Source organism: Rissa tridactyla, chromosome 7 (genome assembly GCF_028500815.1).
Source record: "Rissa tridactyla isolate bRisTri1 chromosome 7, bRisTri1.patW.cur.20221130, whole genome shotgun sequence".
Taxonomy (NCBI): domain Eukaryota; kingdom Metazoa; phylum Chordata; class Aves; order Charadriiformes; family Laridae; genus Rissa; species Rissa tridactyla.
In genome coordinates, this window is record NC_071472.1 from 42,786,042 (window position 1) to 42,805,434 (window position 19,393).

Genomic DNA, 19,393 nt, shown 5'->3' on the forward strand with positions numbered 1-19,393 from the left:
TTAGATTTGCTCCCATTAGCACTGCAGGCTATTTTTTCAGCTGCTAATTGACAGCTGCCTTCCATATGTAGTGTCAAAAAATAAAAGCCCTAAGGCACTACACCAGGGTAATTTTAACGGGGGCCGTCTCGTCAGGCAAGCGAAGAAGCACAAGAAGAGAGACAGCCACATGAGCCCACCATGGCCAAGCTGATGTCAGAAAGCTCCGGTCTGGGGCATGCCATGCCTTGGCAAAGCAGTGAGATGGGGTGTGAATGAGGACTTGGGACACCCCAGGTCCTCCCACCTCCTGTGGGGACCACGCCTGGGGGCATCGTGTGCGTCCACAGCAAAGAAGGGATACCCTCAGCACCCAGAGGGTTTTGGAGCCTGCATATTCAACAGCTGCCACAAACACTCCAAGCATGGCTCCAGGTGTTTGCCTGGCTGCCTTGGGGCCGTCAGGGCAAATTTTATCATGGTGACAAGGGCCACGACTACTCTCTGGACTTGCCCTTCCTTGGGAAAGCCACGGAAGCCCTCCAAAGCCAAAGGTTTCCACAGAGAAAGAAGCATCAGGAGCAATTGCTGCATCTGGGCAAGTCCTTTGGGTTCCTCTGATCTTGAAGCAGTGGGTCCTTGCCTGTCCCCATCACCTCATGGCCATGAAACCTCCCCCTCCTCACTGGAAGGGCCAAAAGAATGCCCACCCAGCAGCGCCGTATGGTAAGTAGATAGCACCGCTGAAGCAGACCCAGGTTTTTTTGGTCACCTGGAAAGAGCAGTGAAATCCTTGCGCCGAAAGTCGGAGGCAGCCAGAAACACACTTTTAGCAAGAGCGATGTGAAAGGAAGCCCGCGTTACTAAGCGCTGCCACCATTTCTCCATAAGATGAACGAGGAGAGAAAATGGATCAGCCCTTCCTGGCATGCCTTTTGCCTGCTGGTGTGCTCTCTGAGGGTGTCATGGATGCTCGTTGCTGCTCCGAGAAAAATGTAAGACCACACTGAACGTAGCCAAGAGATGAATCGCCACACATTTTTGTCAAGGATGCTTACTTTGCACTGAAAATCCACATAGATGGGTTAGCCAGCAGAGCTGGACCTGAAAGGGAGACAGAGGTGCCCGGATGGATGTCCAGACTCTGGAACGCCATGCAATGAGTGCGTGGGTAGTAGTGCGAGATGTTTGCCTGGTGGATTTACACAGCAACAGCCTTGGAAGTGACTGAAAAGCCAGGAAATGGGAAAAAATGATGGTATGCCAAGGTGGGCATTCCACTCCGTTGTTTAAACCAATCATTCATGAACTGTTGGTTTTGCTTTAGCAAGGCTTCCCTGGCACTCAACCCACACTTACTGCTTACTGAGAGTATTTACTTATTCCATTTTTTTTTTTTTTTTTTTTAAGAAAAGCCTGCCGATATTCCCAAATTTCAGCATGGGAGCTCAAACTGAGTGTCTCAGACACAAGAGGATCCTGGATAGCGGAACTTGTACTTCCTTCCTTGGGGCATGGGTAGCCCAACCGTTGGACATGCTCCACGAGGACGCCTCTGTGTCTGGCTGATATCCCCTCAGCTGGAAACATTGCCTTGGCTTTTCTTCTGGCTGAGCTGCAAAGGTCAACAGTGGTAGGACCAGGGAGGGAAAAGCCAGCCAGAGACAGCACTAATCTAGCCCAGCTCTGGTGACGCCTGAGGAGATATGTCAGGTCAGTCTGTCTTTTCTTCAGAATGAAATGAGATTGGTATGGGAAATGCATGCTGAAACACTCTGGCCCGGTGTTAAATAGCTGCTTTCACCTGCGCCTTTGATCTTTGGGAAATTACAGGTCTGACCATAGCTGTTAGCTCCATTAAGCAAATGCCAGCATCACCACATGTCTTTTATTTCCCCTTTGAGCACTCTAGGTCACCTCCAAAAGGGGAGGATTCTGTCCCCAGGCTATGCCGTGACCCTCCCAGTGTCCAAGTCACAGCACCATCGCTTGTCCCGGTCCTCTCCAGATGAGGGATGGGATGACTAAAGGCAGATGAGCACCTGGAGATGCAGACAGACATGGACAGTGCACCAGAGAACACCAAGCACCTAAGTCATTGCTTCCTCCCCAGCCAACACATCCCAGGCAAATTCCCTCCTGGATAAGTAATACCTTCAGTTGCTGGTAGAAGATTATTTTTTTTTCCTCCCACCAGAAACTACAGTGCCACCAACACAGAAAATCAAGTCGCTCAACACTTGGGCATCTACAATCAGGCTTTTCTCATCCACTTGGAGTGATGTGGGTTAGTTTTCAGACTCTGGCTTGCAGGCGCTGAGCACTCCCTTCTTTTGGCCTGTCAGCACCGATAACCGCAACCTTTGCCAGTGGGTGGGAAGAGCCCATCAGCCCAGTACGTGGAGCTGCTATGATTTACGGAGAGCCCACTAAGTGTAGATCTCACGTCATTTCAAGTAGGGTTTTTTTTGTTTTTTTTTTTTACTGTTGCTCCACATTGTAAATTTTTCTTCACATGACATAATTAACAGCATTGCCTCACGCAGGCAAGGTGATTTACAGGCGCGGAAATAGCTGCAGTAAGGTCATTGCTGGGGAATTCGAGGAGAGGCAGCGTGGGGGCAGGAGAGCAGCCTGGACCATGCAGGTGGGTGGCTGCCCATATGCTGCCCCAAACATCCACAATTTAGGGCTCCGACCCACAGCCCAGTGAGGAGAGGGCTCGCAAGACATCAATATGGCCTCTGCCACCTTGACATATTATTTTACGGTAGTTGTCAGATGGAGAGACTATTACATTAAAGAAAATCATTCCTTGGGCATAAGGGAACAACAAAGGTTTTCCCAAAACCAAGGGCAGTTATCTGAAACATAAATAACCACTAAGTCTGTTGATGGCTCTGTTGCTATTAAAGAGAAATATGTAAGAGATCAAATTCTACAACTAACTTAGCTAATAGTCGGCTGCGTCGCTGACATCTATACAAAAGTCCACCCCTAAATAACTGGGCTTCAGAGCTGACTGGGAGTTCTCCACTGAAAATAGCTCTTTCAGGCAGACAAACACAATTTCTGCAGAGTTTTCTGCGGGAAACCATTTTGGAGAATCCATTTTCCCTCAGGAGCAAAGAACAAGGAACCCCACAAGCCAAGCAACAGCTAACTTCAGTTCAGTTTTCTTGGGATTAAAGCCCCACAGTTTGTGAAGCTGAACCGAGGTGCTAAGTTTCACCCATTCTGCATTAACCACAATCCGCAAAAGTTTTGCAGTGGTGCCATCCATGAGCTGCTATGCAGGCTGGGTTCATTTCCCCTGATGATTTCCATAGCTCTGTTTACCTGGGTGCTTGGGAATTAGGACAACTATTGTGTATCCCTGGAATCTGAGGTAGAGAGGATATTTAGTCAGGTTTGCAAGCCCCTCACTGCTACAGCCTGGAGATATAAAGGAGCCCATTAAACCCCGAGCAATGGCCCTGAGGGTCCCAATTTCCTAATTGCTAAATGATACAGAATGACAAAAGACGCAAAGAACGATAAACCATGGGAGTGTGGGACACAGACTGTTTTATTGCATTTAACTAGACCCACAGCCTTGAGAAGACTCGGTAGCTCAGTTGATGGCAACACTGTGAGAATCATACACTAGTCCCACAGGCTGCCAAGTAGGAAATTACTGTTATTTTAAAAGATACAAGCAACCAGTAACAAGAAGGAGAACCACAAGACAGTGTTTTCCCAAATATGAGTAGCCTCATTCAATGCACAACAGAGTGCATGGGATGTCATCTCTGTGTGCTTGTATAGATGGATTAGCTAAATGGATCTAGGACATCAGTTCTTGGTCATCTGCATGTACTGGTGTAGCTTCCCGCACGGACACTTTTATCCTGGTATACAAATACCTATTTTCACGCAGATGATCTCAGTTTGGAGGAGTTTAAAATAGATCTCGATTCCTATCCTGGAATGAGCATTCCCCTTGTGGGACTCCACTCATAGGATCAGTTTAGGGTATCTACCAGCATAACAGAGAAGAGAGGTCTACTTTTGGTGAGGAAAATATGCTACACTGATTCATAGCCCAGGGAGCACCCATGGGTGCCCAGCACCAATATAAAGTAAGATGGCTGTTCTAGTTGCCGCTTGTTTCCCCATCATCCTCTACAAAATCAAGCTCAGGTCAGCACCTGACCTATCAGTCACTCAGGTTGAACTCTTTAAAACACAGAAAAAGCGCTCTCCTTTTAATTTATACCCCTAATGTGAGAAACAGAAGTGCTGCACACTATTTGGAAGAGACCACTCCATTAACGGCATTTGCTGAAGAAGCAAACAGAGAGCAGTTTTTGTCAAGAGCAGCTTTTTCCATCCATGTGAAAAGAAACCTCACCAACTACTAGCCCACAGCACAGGCTGCCTGCTCAGTACTCACTAGCAGTAAGCAGTCTATACATTAACAGCCTCCAGCCACCCCCAGGAGTCCCACCACCCTAGGCATGCCCTGTAAGGACTCTAAAAGCTCTGTCAGTGGAAAAGTACCCTCATCTGGCCAAGCTCCAGCTCAGGACCCTGCCTAGCATTTTTTGAGGGTTGGACTAGATGACCTTTAAAGGTCCCTTCCAACCCAACACATTCTATGACTTTTTGGTGAAGCAAATGGGAGAAAATACAGTAGAGAATCAGTGCTCTGAGCTTGCCCTCCCTACCTCCATCTGCACACACACATCCTTCCACCCATCCATGCTTAATCGCTCAACCCTCCTGCCTCCCCAGCCAGACTTTTATAGGCAGCTGCTGCTGCCTAATTGTCTCTGCCCAGCCCTGCCTTCACGCAGAGCACCTGGGTGAGGTGCAGCTGTAATAGGGTTTGCTGAATCAAACGCCCACCCAAAAGCTCTGCTGTAATGAGTTCCATTAGGGGTGTATGAGTATCTAGCTGTCGCCGGTCTCCCAGGGGCTCATTTGTCAGTCTTACGCTCAAACACGCTCACAACTGTCTTGCTGGTGCTTTTGCCGCTGTGTTCTGCTGCATGAAACAAAGTCCTTCCATGGCCACTAAGAGACTGGCCAGCTGGAGAGATGAAGCAAGGATGGGGGTCCTCATGCTGAGGCCACAGCCACACCAGTGTCACTGACCCACTGGATTTGCTGCATCTACTGTCACTGTGAAATGCATCTACTGTCACTGGGAGAATGGTATTTTTCCCTTAATAAATAATAATTCAACAGCCGTGAGACTGTCTTGGTGCTCTGAAAACCTGGACTTCCCCTTTGGGTCTCTATCCTGCTTCCCTCTATGCCTGTCCTCCCATACAGCTCTCTTGACCTGTGGTCTTTGCGTTGGCCACACAGTTCTGCAGAGAGGTTGTGAGCTGGTGCCACCCCTGTGTTGGGTTAACGTGATCAAACATAGAGCCACAATAGGGGTTGATTAGGAACAGGATCATCCTATTTTCCACCCCAGCTGCTCATTTCGACCTGCTCCCTGGCAAGCAGCTGCTCAAAAAGCAATAACAGAAATCCTCCCATCTTCCCTATGAGTCAAGCAGTGATCACTACCGCGTTGTAAACTCGCATCTTCCAACAGCCAGCAGAGAGACATCAGACCTGAACTCTTCATGGCGATAGATCAGAAAGGGGTTTGGAGCTCTTTGTTTCTCAAGCATGATGACGATGTTTTTATTCGTTATCCCTCAGACTTTGGGGATTAGGTCTAGGAAGGCTAACGCACCAGACTTCTCAGGCAGGGGAGTTTGAAAGGATGACTTCATTGGGCTTTTTGTAATTCTCAGACCATGAAGCTTTGCAAGACATGCCATGGCATTTGCAACAGCACATGGTAATTGGGTGTAGCCTGAAGATTTTGCTAGCACTCGCTTAGCGCAGCTAGCATTAGTCAGTGCTGCCAGAGTGTGAATAAGTCTTGTAGCCTTGGCTTATGTTTCTGCAGAAAACATCTATTATCAAATCGCTGGAGCTGCATGGTTAGCTCTGCTTGTACAGATTTCCTCTCTAACTGGGAAATGTGGGGGAGGAGGAGAACTGGAAGGTAACCCCCACTTCCCTGCGTTTTCAAACTTCCTTATAGAAAAAGCAGAATTTCCCAAGACAGACATTCCTGACCGGGGAAGTGAGGATTTCCCATGGAAATTTCCACGAGAAAGTCCCTAGTTTTCTGCTGTGTGTTAATGGAAAAGCTGTTGTGTAAGAGAACGTTACGTTTTATCCTGTTCAGGTAGGTCAATGGGCAGCGAGAGAATGACTGGGCTCTGGCTGCGACTCCGCTGTTGGGTGACCTTGGAGAACCACTACCATGTTGCATTCCCATCTGCGAGATGGGGATAAGAAAGTGTCATACAAGAGCTCACTAGGTTATTAATAGAGGCCTCTGGCTGGGGTTTCGAAACAGCCCAAGGGGTTGAGAAGCCCGTTTATTCTCTACAGTTCAAAGCAGGCAAGTGACTCAGATTTCCTTGACGCTTTTGAACATGAGAGTTAGGAAAAAGCGCTCTCAAAAGCATTTGTCTTGAGGGAAGCAAGTGTACGAATATGTGACTTTCTTTTTTCCAAATACAAATGAGAGCAAATTACAAATGAAGCCGAAATGTTTGGTTTGGTTTGACTTTAATGCTAAAAAACATCAGATAGAAATCTGAGCATCAACTGCTCGGCATATTATAGTCATGGTAGAAAAACAGCCAATGCAGTGGTCAAAAGGAAACACTTTGACTCTATGGGATGGAAATGTTTCCATAACTTCCTGTTGAAACTGTAGGTGAAATTGATACATTCTCACAAAATGTTTGGATTTCATTAAATTGCCATTTTTGGCCAGATTCAATAGTAGCAGCAGCAGCGTGGGTTTGGCTTAAACATCTAATAGATATAGAGGAGTTTCTCCAGCACTGCTATAAATTACTTCCTTGGTTGACGGGTAAAACCCTGGTTAGAAAGTGGGTGACAAACAGGACACAGGAAGGTCATGGCAGGATCTTGGGTGGGATCAGGACTGGAGCAGGGCAGGAGCCTGGGCAGGGACCAGGGGAACTCCAACGGATGGCACCCCGTGCAAGGGGCCACGATCTGGGATGGGATACTCTAATTCACATTTATAACTATGCATTTAATTCAGGTCAGCTAAAATCCAGAGGGAGCAGAGGGTGTGTAACATGCAGTAGCAAAGCGACGCAAAGAAGGAGATTGCAGCTTGGGGAAGGAGACGCAAACAAAGCAAAAGGAACGTCAACATTTCTTGGCATTTTATCTGTACCCTGAAAATATTCGATCCCATGTAGGGGCAGGGGAATGGGCTGTATAATCTTCCTTTCCAGCTCTATTTTTAATGGCGAAATGGATACATCTTTTTTTTTTCCCCATTGTGACTTTTACAAAACCTGATATGGCTCTACGACTTCATTAAAAAGACATTTGGAAACAAACAAATGAAAGACTTGACCAAAATCTCTGTAAGCTGATTTTTCTTCCTGGAAAGTTTTCATTTTGACAAAGGGGAGTTTACCACGGGGAAAAAGAAAAAATAATCATTCCCTTGGAAAGCGTTCAACCACTTCCTGTTTTCCTCATCCCTGTGCTTACTGCAATCTCAGACGCAGCAGCAACACCACGCTGAGATGCCAGGATTATACTTTCAAGTCACTGCTGTGTTGACCCCTTACCCTACCCGTAGACCCACGTCCCTGCTGCCCCAGCTGCGAAGACGGTCTTTAACCTCGCCTGGGTGCAATAACACTTCACCCACGTTGTCATGCGTGTGTTCAGCAGATGGGCTGATGCTTCCTAATCGAAACCCCACGGCTAAATGGAATTCAAGGTAAACATTTTCTTCCAGCCAGAACGGGCAGCGGTGATAATTGGTTCTCGCCTGAGATCATTTTTCTTCTGCAGGCCATTGGGTTGATGTATACTGGACACCCTAAAAAAAAAAAGAGGAGAGAGAAGAGGAGACCAAGAGTCCAGTTGCTAGCGTTAGAGAAGCCAAACTGGGATGGATTACTTTCACTTGGATGCAACATAATTAAAAGGAATTTGTGAAAGAGAGACACACGGGGAAATTCCTAACAACATAAAAGGGAGGAAGGGACGGCTCATAAAAGAGTGATTCCCTCTGTTTTTTTTGGCAGCCCAGCCAAGCTCCCTAAACGCAAGGTTGTAAAAGGACTCCACGCTGAGCAGAAGACAATAACAAGCAGGTGTTATGGAAAATGACCCGTCCCTGAGCAAACAGATTTGATATCCCTGCCATCTCACTGCATCCTTCGTCTGCTTCTTAAATCTGTTTTCAATGAGCAGATGCAGCCTTCACCTCGCGTCCAACAAACGTGGCGCTCAGCTGCTGTGTTTCTGCAGCAGAGCTTGTGTCTCGGTGCCTGCACCGCTGGGCACTACACCATGGATGTCTACCCACCACGGCTTGGCCAAGGTGCCCACCGCCTGGGACATCCAACCAGCAGTCCATGCTCCAGGCAAGGGAAGCTTTGCATCTGAGCCTGCACCAAAACCAGTAACTTATATCCAAAAAAAAGGATGGGTCAAGCATGAATTCCCCAGTGCTCATAAACACCTCAAAGCATATAAGGATTTACATCATTACATTTTAAAGGGGCCGTATGAGCACCAAAAAAATCAGAAATAATATTTTCCTGCCCCGTGCCAATGTAAAGTGAGTTCAAAAATGCTGGGGTTTCTCCTATGAGGAGGCAGCTGACCTCAGGTAGAGGTTGGTTTGGAACACGCAAAATGCGAAACTAGTCACGGGCTTAATTTTACTAAACTCAAGTTTTGAGGTGCCCGATGCTCCAGTTTGATTTTTACTCTTCGACTCAGTAGCACTGTGAAACATAATTCAGCATTCATCAAGAAATAAAGAAAGGCGGAGGGGGCAGTTTTGCATCTGTAAAACTCAGTTATATTCAGTCATAGTAGTGAATGGAAATCTTCATAATCTAATTCAGTTTTTTCTTATTCTTGAGTTTCCGTGTTTTTAAGCAAAAATACCAAAAATGTAACTGCAATTGGAATCCAGAAAAGGAAGACCAGCCAAAATTAGCAAGTTCGGCTCGGATTCAGGATGCTACTCTCTTTTCCAATGGTTTCTCCTGAAAACCACAAATTAGCGCGACATGACTCAAAAACACGCTCCTCAGCCAGGATCTCAGTGGAAGCAATGTTCGTTCAGCCTGGGGGTGAGCTTTGCAGCCGAGCAGCCCAGTGGGCTGATTCCGAGTGCCTCCAGTCCCAGAGGTCGGGGATTTTTGCTTCCAGCTTTTCTCCTCCCCTGTGCCGGCTCTTCCTATCCCCTTAGGGCAATAACCTAAGCCAGAAGGATAAATCTTCCCCTCTCTTCCTTCGCTTGCTCCGGCGCTGTGTTTTGTTCCACTGCTGCACAGACAAGTCAAAAAAATAAAATAAATATTTTTGTTATTTTTATTGCATCTGCAGATTTGAAGAGTTCCCATGCTTTTGGGATGTTCTTGTGTGCCACTGAGATCCCAGGAAAAGTGGCCAAAGCCTTTCAACTGGATGAGAAGCCCTCAGTTGGAGGCACCGGCACAGCTATTTTAAATGGGAGTTATGTGACATAAGAGTGGAATTTCCCTGGAAAAAAATGGGGTTTAATGGAAAAAAAGTGTGTGGGAGGGGGGAAGGGCTTGAATAAACCCTGCTTTGCTCTAGGACTGGATTTCTCAGGAGGTCCCAGGACTGCCCTAAGCCTGCTGCAATGGGTGTCAGCCCAACTATCATCAGCATCGCTGGGCACAGAGTCAAGCCAAGGCTGAATGCTTCACTTCTCATTTTTCTGGGTTGGGTTTCCATCCACTTCCTACTCAGCCTGGGCTGCTCATTGTTTTCCTGCCGTCCGCGGAGGATTTCTCATACATGTGCAACATCCCTTGTTCTACAGCTGAGCCGCAGAAATAATAACATGAAACAAAAAATCCACCAAGCACTAAACCCAACAGCGAAGCACTTCCTGGAGAAATTTGCTGGCCGGCTGAAATCAAAACATTCTCCCAAGGTGGGATGATGAAACTTTGACAGAGCCCAGGCAGGTCCCTGCCCAAATGGCCTGGTGGCACCTGCCCAGCAGCCAAGAGGGGGAGATGCCAGCTCTGATCCTGGGGACGCTACACGTCACGAGCTCCATGTCTCCCCACCCAAGGAGATCCAGGGACTGCACCAGATCCGGGCAATGCAAAGCAACTTAAACTCTTTTTTAACTACCGTGCTCCAAAGGCTCATTCTGGTTTAGGTTCAGCAGCAAAGCGGGTTGTTTTGGCCGCGATCCCCTTTCGAGTTCAGTTTCCGTTTACGGGGGAAAACCCCAGCGGTTCACTCTGCATTTGCGCAGACTCGTTGCATTGATTTCGGTTTCGGCATAGGCAGGAAATCCTGGCAAAGCAGAGGTGAAGACGGATGCCTGGGTATTCCCCACCACCACCACGCCACGCTCATAACCCGTCCTGTCTCAGGTGCTGTTGCAGGAAACAGCCCTAATCCTGCCTACGTGTATTTGACACAGAGGCTTAGATCGCACTGAAGTCAGGTTTAAGCATGTGCTTAAATGCACTTGAGTGAAAGCAACAACAACAAAAAGATATTGCACAAAGACTACGCACTCCATGCACTGTCAGTTGTGGGAATTCGTGTGCTGACAAAGGTTAAACAGATGGAAAATAAACCATCAGGCTATTGAATCTAGAACAAAACAATGAAAGCACCTAGAAAACAGAGCAAGAAAGAATTTGGACAGAAACAGCAACGTTAATTGCAGTCAGCTTGGCTAAAGCACCTAGATGTAATGAATTATTATTATTATTATTATTATTATTATTTCTTGTAAAAAGCACCCAGTGTTCTGAATTTGCTTTTACCTGAAAAGGGTAAGAGTCATTCACAGGTTTAAAGCAATGAGATGGTTTCACTGTGGCTAATCTTTTGAAAAAAAAACCATGGAAAATATTGTTCAAATGAACGAAAAGGCTATAGCGAACCTTCAGACAAAGCTGAAACGAATCTGTCAGGCACGGACTCTTTGGCCCCGAGAACTCACGGAAACGAGGAAATTTGGAGTTTGGAGCAAAAGTTGAGTTATTAGCCCAAGGTAAGTGCTTAATGAGTGCTAAATATACATGTCAGCTAAAGACATACAAACTGAAAGTGGCACCACTTCTTAGCCATTATGTAGGGCAGGAATAGCCATAAATGAGGTCTATCAAGCTGCCCTTTGGGACAGATTCACGACATAAACCCAGCAAACTGGAGTCATGATCCCACCATTTTTCCTGCTCCTGCCTCCCCTCCGTCCCCCTGCACCCACCACCACCGGGCCTGCCCTGCCCTGCACCCACCCGCTTCTGGCGGCTTCTCCGCTCCTCCCCTTCTGTGTTTTAAGAGGGATGAGGGATGGCTAGAAACACCCGCCATCCTCTAGTCGAATATCTCAGCTGTCGTGACGCCAGCTCCTTCGAACTGTGGTTTATTTCTGGAGGAGGACGGGGGATGCCTGGGTCGCAGTGTTTAAAGGGGAGCTGCCAACCAGCCTTTCGTTTCGGTTCGCTTTGCCCGTTAGACTAAACAGGTTAGGGCTCGGCTGAAAGTCATCGCCCGTGCCAGGTGATTTATCATCCTCCACAGAGCCTGGGGAGCACAGGGCCCCCCAGCACAAGCCCGGCTCCCATTTGAAGCCTCGCGCAGGGTAAGGGGTAGAAGGACCTCAGGCGCTGTTTATTTTGGATGTCATGTAACAGTAATAAATAAGGCCAAGAGGCAGCACGTGTTCGCACTGAGTCAGCTTTGGACGCCAGCAAAACAGATGATCTCAGAGCTGGGGGGGACCTGACTCCGCTGGTTTCTGTGGGGTGGGACATCACGGCAGCCCGCCAAGACCCTGCCCGCCGCAGCCATGGCCACAACCTCCAGCCCCATAAAATCCAGTGGCAAAAGCCTGGCAGGTAACGGGGTCAAACACAGGTGGGAGGGTGCTGGATTTTGGGACACCGAGTCCTGCCTGCTGCTGTCTTATGTCTTTTCCGGATTTGATTTTCAATGTCGACTGATGGACGTGGTGAAAATCCCGTCACCTGCGGGCAATTCCCGAGCCAGGATGCCCTCACAGTTCAGGGAAGGACTTTTCAGCCTTCCGGCCCTTGAGATGTTCACTTTGAGGATGAGAGACCGTACTACCAGCCCCTTTGAAACAGAAAGGGGTATGGGACCTAAAAAAGGAAAAAACAACATTTACAGGCAGAAAATTATGATAGCGAAAATTTTCCAGCAGCGTTTTGATGGGAAGTGCCCGGCTGCTTCCATTTCCAGTTCAGCCTTTTGCTAAAATGTGGTATCTCAAACTGCCTGAGATTTCAAGATGATCAGGGCTAGCAAAGTGCTGATTATTAATTATAGTGAGCAAGCTGGGAAACAGATCTGCCCAAAAGGGGGTTTTCCAGCACAGTTTTGAAACCGATTTTCAAGCTCTTTCAAAACTTGTGCAAATTTTCAAATAAGAGAATTGAAAAACAGACTATTTGCCATTGAAGAAACTACAGCGAGCCATCAAACGAGAGGGGCTGGAAGGCTGAGGGCAGGGAGAGGGTCGCACCGAGCATCACTTGTCCACCCGCGCGAGTACACAGCACATTGAGCTTTGCCAGCTCGTCACAGAAACATTATCTTGCTGAAAGGGAAAGTCTCCAAAGAAGTGTTTCCTCCCCAAAACACAAAGCTGTCGCTCCTGGGAAATGGTATGGAAAAGCCTCCCCTGTGCATTTTTTTCCTCTCGCTCTCTCTTTTTTTTTTTTTTTTTTTTTTTGAAAGATGTGGGTGAGGAGTAGCATTACTCATCCCGGGTAACTTAACACGGAAGGGACACATTGGAAAGAGGAGAAGAGCGCATCTGGCTGGGCGGGGGGGAGGGAACCACAAAACACCCACCCCTCCGCCCTGGCTGCCTTTGCTGCATGGGAAACCTCCCTCTCTTTTTCAGAAAACCCTATTTACAAGCCCGGTGTGGGATGTCGCACGTAATTTATTACGCTTACACGAAGGAAGGGGAGCGGAAAGGAGCCCGCCAGCACGTTGTCATCGCAGTGGGGATGAACCCCTCGCCATCTACGCTATGACACGTTGTCTTGCCTGCGACCATGGGGCTGGGATGCCCCAGGCAGTGCATCATGTGCACGCTGTGCGTGGGGCAGAGCTGGGGGCACGCGGAGCCCGGGGGTGACAGACAATCCCACATCAGCGATGGGGAGCCAGTGGCATCATCTTCCCGTGGTGTGGTTCCACATCACGCGATGCCAGGTGCAAGGCAAGACAGAGACCAAAACCCACCTCATGCTCTCGCTACGTCTTCCCTTTTTTTCCCCCCCTTGAATAGAATTTTGGCATTATTGCAGTTCTCCTACTAGAGGGAGAGCCTTTCCAGATGTGCTTAAATTTAAAAACATGAGCTGAGAGACTGAACTTTTAATTTATGGAGGGGTTTTTACCAATTAAATTAGCCTGTATTTTCCTGCTCTTCCCTCCAGGCTGAGGACCCCCAGTGTCAGGCTCTGCATAAACTGCGTCTGAGCGGCTGTAAGCTCAGGGAAGGAGAGCAGGCAGCCATCCTGACAGCCAAGGGAAGTAAAGGGTGAGAGAAGGGCAACGTCATCCTGGCTCGGAGCTGGGGGGATTAGCAGCTGGGTGGGATTCAAGAGCGAGCTTTGGTGCGCAGGTAGCGACTTGCCTCTCCTGTACGCGCCCGGGGTGGCTGCGGTCCCATGTCACCCCGAGGGGATAATTCTGGGATGCTTTTCAAAGGTTGCAGGGTGGGGAGACAGGTAATTCAGGGCCGTGGAGCTGACAGGGAGCCATGCGAGCTTCAAGTGCTGGAGCAGCATGTCTTAAGCCAGCTGCTGAGAAACAGCATCCCTGCCTGCTTCCCTCCCTCTTCCCCAGAGCTTAAGCCGTTTGGGGATCCCTCTGTCAAAAGGGACCACTGCAGCAGAGAGACACAGAGGCAGCCACTTGGCCAGAAAAAGTGACTGTGACATGGTTGTGTGCTCACCCTGGCTTATGCTTGCTAGCGGAGGGAACAAGAGTTTGCACCACGTATGTTACAGGCTTTTTGGTCACTAAAGTAGGGGTTCCACATGTTGGCTGAATTAAAGCATCACGGCTGTGCTCCTATCGCTTTCCTTTCAAGGTCTGCAAAGGTGCCCAGGCTGCAACGCTGATCTGAGCCCAGATCTCCTGAAGTCTGCTGTGGCGGCTCCAATTTACCTTCTCATTCTCCATCCATCTGCCCCATGAAACCACTCCTCGGAGCAGCCCTGCGGTCACCACTGCCCCAGACCAGCTGCCTCACGTCTCTCTGGGCTCACATCTCACTTAGCCATGTCACACCCCATGTTCGGTCTTCTTGGGAGCGGTCACCCAAACATGCACCCAGCCACCATGTCCACTAAAGGACATTTTGTAATCGGTGATCATAGAATCATAGAATCTTCATGGTTGGAAAGGACCTTTGAGATCATCGAGTCCAACCAAACAACCTACAATCTCTGCCACTAGACCATGCCCTGAAGTGCCACATCTAGATGTTTCTTAAATATCTCTAGGGATGGTGACTCAACCACCTCCCTGGGCAGGCTGTTCCAGTGCCTGACCACTCTTTCAGTAAAGTCATTCTTCCTAATATCTAATCTAAACCTCCCCTGCCCCAACTTCAGACCATTTCCTCTGGTCCTGTCATTATTCGACTGGGAGAAGAGGCCAACACCCACCTCTCTACAACGTCCTTTCAGGTAGTTTTAGAGGGCAATGAGGTCTCCCCTCAGCCTCCTCTTCTCCAAGCTAAACATGCCCAGCTCCCTCGGCCTCTCCTCATATGACTTGGTCTCCAGAACGAAGCTCAGCACTGAACCACTGATGGTGACCAGCCCTGGAGCCTCTCCTTGCCTTGCAGACAAAGTGGCCGCAGCAAGCAGAGCAAGGCATGCATGGGAACCGGCAGAGGCAAGGGAAGAATGCATGCAGACCTTTCATCTTTGGAGAGGCTGAATTTCCTCCTTACCCTTAACTTGGCCCCTGAGCCGTTTTGATGGAGACTGCCATCACAAACAATGTGCTCTGTTTTCCTGACCAGGATCTGAGTGAGAGTCGAAATCCCCTTCATTAGCAGGCTAGGTTTTCTCCTCCTGTTTTCAGGAAACAAAAAAGAACTCCAAGGGCAGGCCATGACAAACTGAGTCTCCTCCATCTCTCTTCCAAATCCTCCAGAGATATTATTTCATCCTCATCGTGATACAGAAATAATATTTATCTCAGCTGCAGCCAATATACAGCATCTGTAGCGTGGTGCGTGTGTGCGTCTCTCACACATCTGGATGCCTGGGATGACAGAGATGAGCTCAAATATGGCCCTGTAACATGAGTCTAGCAGGAACTGCTGGCCATCACCCAAGGTAAATGGCCGGGACTGTCCATACGTGGAGCGAAGGCGGTGGTCAGCCGCTCATCTAACTACGCTCACACCACGCTTGCCAAAGCAAACTGGCTGCTTTGACCCCCGACTGAGATTCCCAGCACTACCCTCTTCATGCAAGCCACAGAAAATCTTGAATTATCCCGAAATACAAATAAAGTCTGTGAGCTGGGAAAGCCCCAAGGAAGCCTGCTCCATGCTTGAACATTGGACAGTTGTAGCCCGGTTTGGACACTTCCTGAACGTACTCGTATTTCCTATAGTAGATTTGAAAAGAACAAAATCCTTAAGATGGGAAATGCTACACAACTCTACAAACATGGTTTTTCTAGGAAATGAGAGGTTGGGTTGGGGGAAGAAATGACATATCGTAGGCTATCAGTGACAGTCAATACTGTTCTCTTCTGAAAGTTTTCTACCGGGAAATGATGATCTGTGGAGCTACCTTGCTTTTTGAGAGCATTGTGTCAGTACTGATTGATTTTATCGGAGTTTACAGGCTTGATTTTTATCCAAGTATTTTGTCTTTTTCATTTATGTTTTGCATAAGCCTACATAATTCAAATTAACAGAAAAAAAATCAATTCAGTTTTATCAGTGAATGATTTTTTTTCTCATTTAAAAAAAATCACTTTGTGGGCAGATTTGATAGTCCGTTTTGACAGGGAAGGGAAACAAATTTTCCTTCAAATTCCTTTTCAAATTACGAAAATTTTCATACAAGACAACATCTGGTTCCCACATGCATCTGATTTTTACCACGATGAAGCCTTCAGTATGGTGTCTCTTCACATCACACAAGATTAATTCAAATTGGCTTGGATGGGAACGGTCCATGAAGGCTAAGAGCTAGATGAGAGAAAAAGCAAAAAGGCAACCAGCGGAGTATACTGTTGGCAGAGCTGGGGGATTCCATTGGGAGGTCAGTGTTAGGTCTGATAGTTTTTTACATCTCTATTAATAACATGAAAATGCAACACAATATACTAGCAAACAAGGAAAAAAAGAGGAAAAAAAAAGGCTAGAGAAGACAATAGCAAAAAAAAAAATTGTATTTCCATGACGTCGCCGGTTAGACGACACCTGAAATAGGACAGTCCTTTCTGGGCACCCAACACTATAATCTGGAGGGAGTTTGTAGAAGAGCAACAGAGACGGTGGAGACGGAGGTGTTGAACTTGGCTCAAGGAAGGGCTGGACAGACTAACAGGCTATGAGCGCTTAAAGAAAATAAACACCCAGGGAGAAATCCTGACCTGTCGAAGCTGATGTCAAGGCTTTCATTGACTCCAGTGGAGGCAGGATTTCACACTGCGGAGGAATTATTTAGTGGTGGAGAAGGCCACATGCAGGAACCATGGGATGAAAATAGAGGAGGCAGACTGCAAGTTCAATATCAAGGGAAAACAAGGCAAGAGATTTCAGTTTTGTTTAAAGGCAGCAAAATCCAGAGTGCCAGCTAACTGATGCAGAAAGAGCCAATTGTAGTTTTGTAACCCTCTAATTAAAACAAGGTTAAATAAAACTAGTGTTACACATTCAGCTCTGACGAGAGGGGAAAATTGGATGCTAACAAAAGCGACTCTACACCCCCTGCAGCCAAACTCCCAACTGTAGCAAGAGACAGCATCTCCTCAGTTCAAGCACAGATGGTTTTATATGGGAAATGTAAATAAGATGTTACCATCTGGTTAATAAAACATGCATCTATGCTAGATTTGACTACATGTTCCCAGATGTTAACATTTTAAAATACTTTTTTTTTTAAATACATTTTTTAAGGTTTTCATCCAGAATGCCCATGGAGGAAGAATTCCCATTGACATAAAAATTGTTGAACAGAACCACAAAATGCCCTATCTGTCTGTCCTATAAATTATGAATTTATAATAAATCTCATTGCTATCTGTGCAGAAATATAACTGGGCTCTACTGCCAGAATGTATAGTACACTGCTCAATATCTGATGAAATCTAGAGGCTATTGGAGAAGCTGACTTCCGAAATGTAGAGCATATGTAAAAAATAAGGCATAAGGCAAGTTATTTTCGGAAAATGGTAACTTTGCTGGAAAAGTCTACTTTGGAGATGGAATCTATTTGTGCATTTGAGTTGAGATTGTCAACCACTTGTTTGTTATAAAGGGAAACACATTCTTCATGAAGTGGAAACACTGTTGGTTATTTTTTCAAAAGTCTTTTTTCTTCCCAAACTGAAATACTATTAAAATAAAACACAAAAGGACTAACTGACCCTACCATGAAAGGAAAATGGTTTACTCCAGGTTGCACAGAAAGTTTTGAGTGACTTACTTGAAGGAAAGGTTTTTGTCTTTCTCCTTTTCTTGCAAAGGAACCAAGGAATTTCCAGTTTGGCTTGGCCACCTACCCAGGTGGTCCACTACATCCCTCTCTCCAGTGAATGCTAGCTTCAGCTCTGCCAACAACTCCTACAGTGCTCCCCATCAACAGAGGGTTTTACTCAAGATTAACATTAGAATAAATGACTGAGATGGACGATAGGAAACCATTTAGAGCAAGGAAAATGGGCATAGCCCAAAACCCTTTCAAGTCAGAGGACAGAGTCCAAGTGATTGCAGGGGTTAAATACAGCCCCGACCCCCCACTCTTACCACACCGGCATACTAGCTGTTGGAGTCTGCTGCCAATTTTTATCTTTATAAAGGGGCTGAGTTAGCAGGAGGACTGCCAGAATGCAAAAGAAGGTAAGATAGCATCGCTCAAAGTCTCTGCGTGCACGCAAAGAGGAAGCACACTTCAGCAACAATATTAAGAACCTGCCAATTTCACATGAGATAAATAAGCAGAGTTACCCTCCTATTTGTGTGTTTTGGAGGTAGCTTTAGCGCTACACATTATCAGCGTTGTCTGTTATAAATCTCTTCCCATCTTACTCAAGCTTTGTACGACTGGGGTTTTTTAATCATCTTTCCAACCACCATGAGGGGCAAAGCTGTGGAACAGCAGCTTGTCTCCTCTGTGTGTCTCATTGACCCTCGCTGAAAATGAAGCAACAATAATTTGGCTGTCCGGGTGGAGAAAGCAAGGGGAAGGTAGGACGTTTCTCCTGAGGACCACACAGGAGGTTTTTAGCAGGGTGTGATTCGATCCACCACGTGGGCCACCACAATCTGTTTGTCTCCCTGGAGGTGTAAAGTTTATTACCGTGAGACTGTGTTACCAGAATAGGACAACAATCAGATGCTTCTGAAGACTCTCGCAGAAAGGCACAAGGGATCAATGCTGTGTATTTATCATATTGGTAAAAATATCCTCCAGTTTTATTTGTTTTTAAACAAACATTTTTAAAGCTAAGAATAGCACACTGGCACCATTCTACTGCTTTTAGCTATAAGCTCTTCACTGTGTTCGAGAGGCACTCGTAAGGGTCTCAGACCTCATGATCAAGTCCAACCTCATGGTTGGACTAGATGACCTTTAAAGGTCCCTTTCAACCCAAACCATTCTATGATTCCAGGAGGTGGTCAAAGGTTGGACGCAGCGTCTCCAGGCAGACCTTGGAGAGCTCCCACGAAACCATGATGCTCCGGTGCCGGAGACGGCATTCCAATTCTCCCCTTCCAATAAAAATCTCTATTTAGACATCGGAACATCAAGAGGAGATCTCTAAATAACCCAACAGTTCCATCCTTCCAGCTGGGCGCACAGCTTGTTGAGAACAGTGGGAAAGAACCCAGTGGGCGCCTTGAAGCACAGCTAGTGGCCAATTGAAGTCCATCAAACATCAGGATCCGCATATCTGGCTGGACATTGAGAACCACTGCACTGTCACTGGCCCTCCTTGAACTAGGTGAAACCCTACTGAGGGCTTGCTGCTTTTGATCACTCTGGATATTTAAAGCTAAATTACAAGGGGAAAAACCCCAAAACTTTACTTTTGCTTT

General features: G+C 47.0%; 1 long non-coding RNA gene across 1 annotated transcript; it reads right to left on the reverse strand.

Moving 5' to 3' along the window:
• Positions 1-11,388: 11,388 nt before the first annotated feature.
• LOC128912628 (uncharacterized) lies at positions 11,389-16,933 on the reverse strand. Its single transcript, XR_008467700.1, has 3 exons — positions 16,726-16,933; positions 15,059-15,182; positions 11,389-12,218 (listed from the first exon to the last, which is right to left on the reverse strand). It is a non-coding gene; the product is annotated as an uncharacterized LOC128912628 (long non-coding RNA).
• Between the last annotated feature and the right edge of the window lie 2,460 nt (positions 16,934-19,393).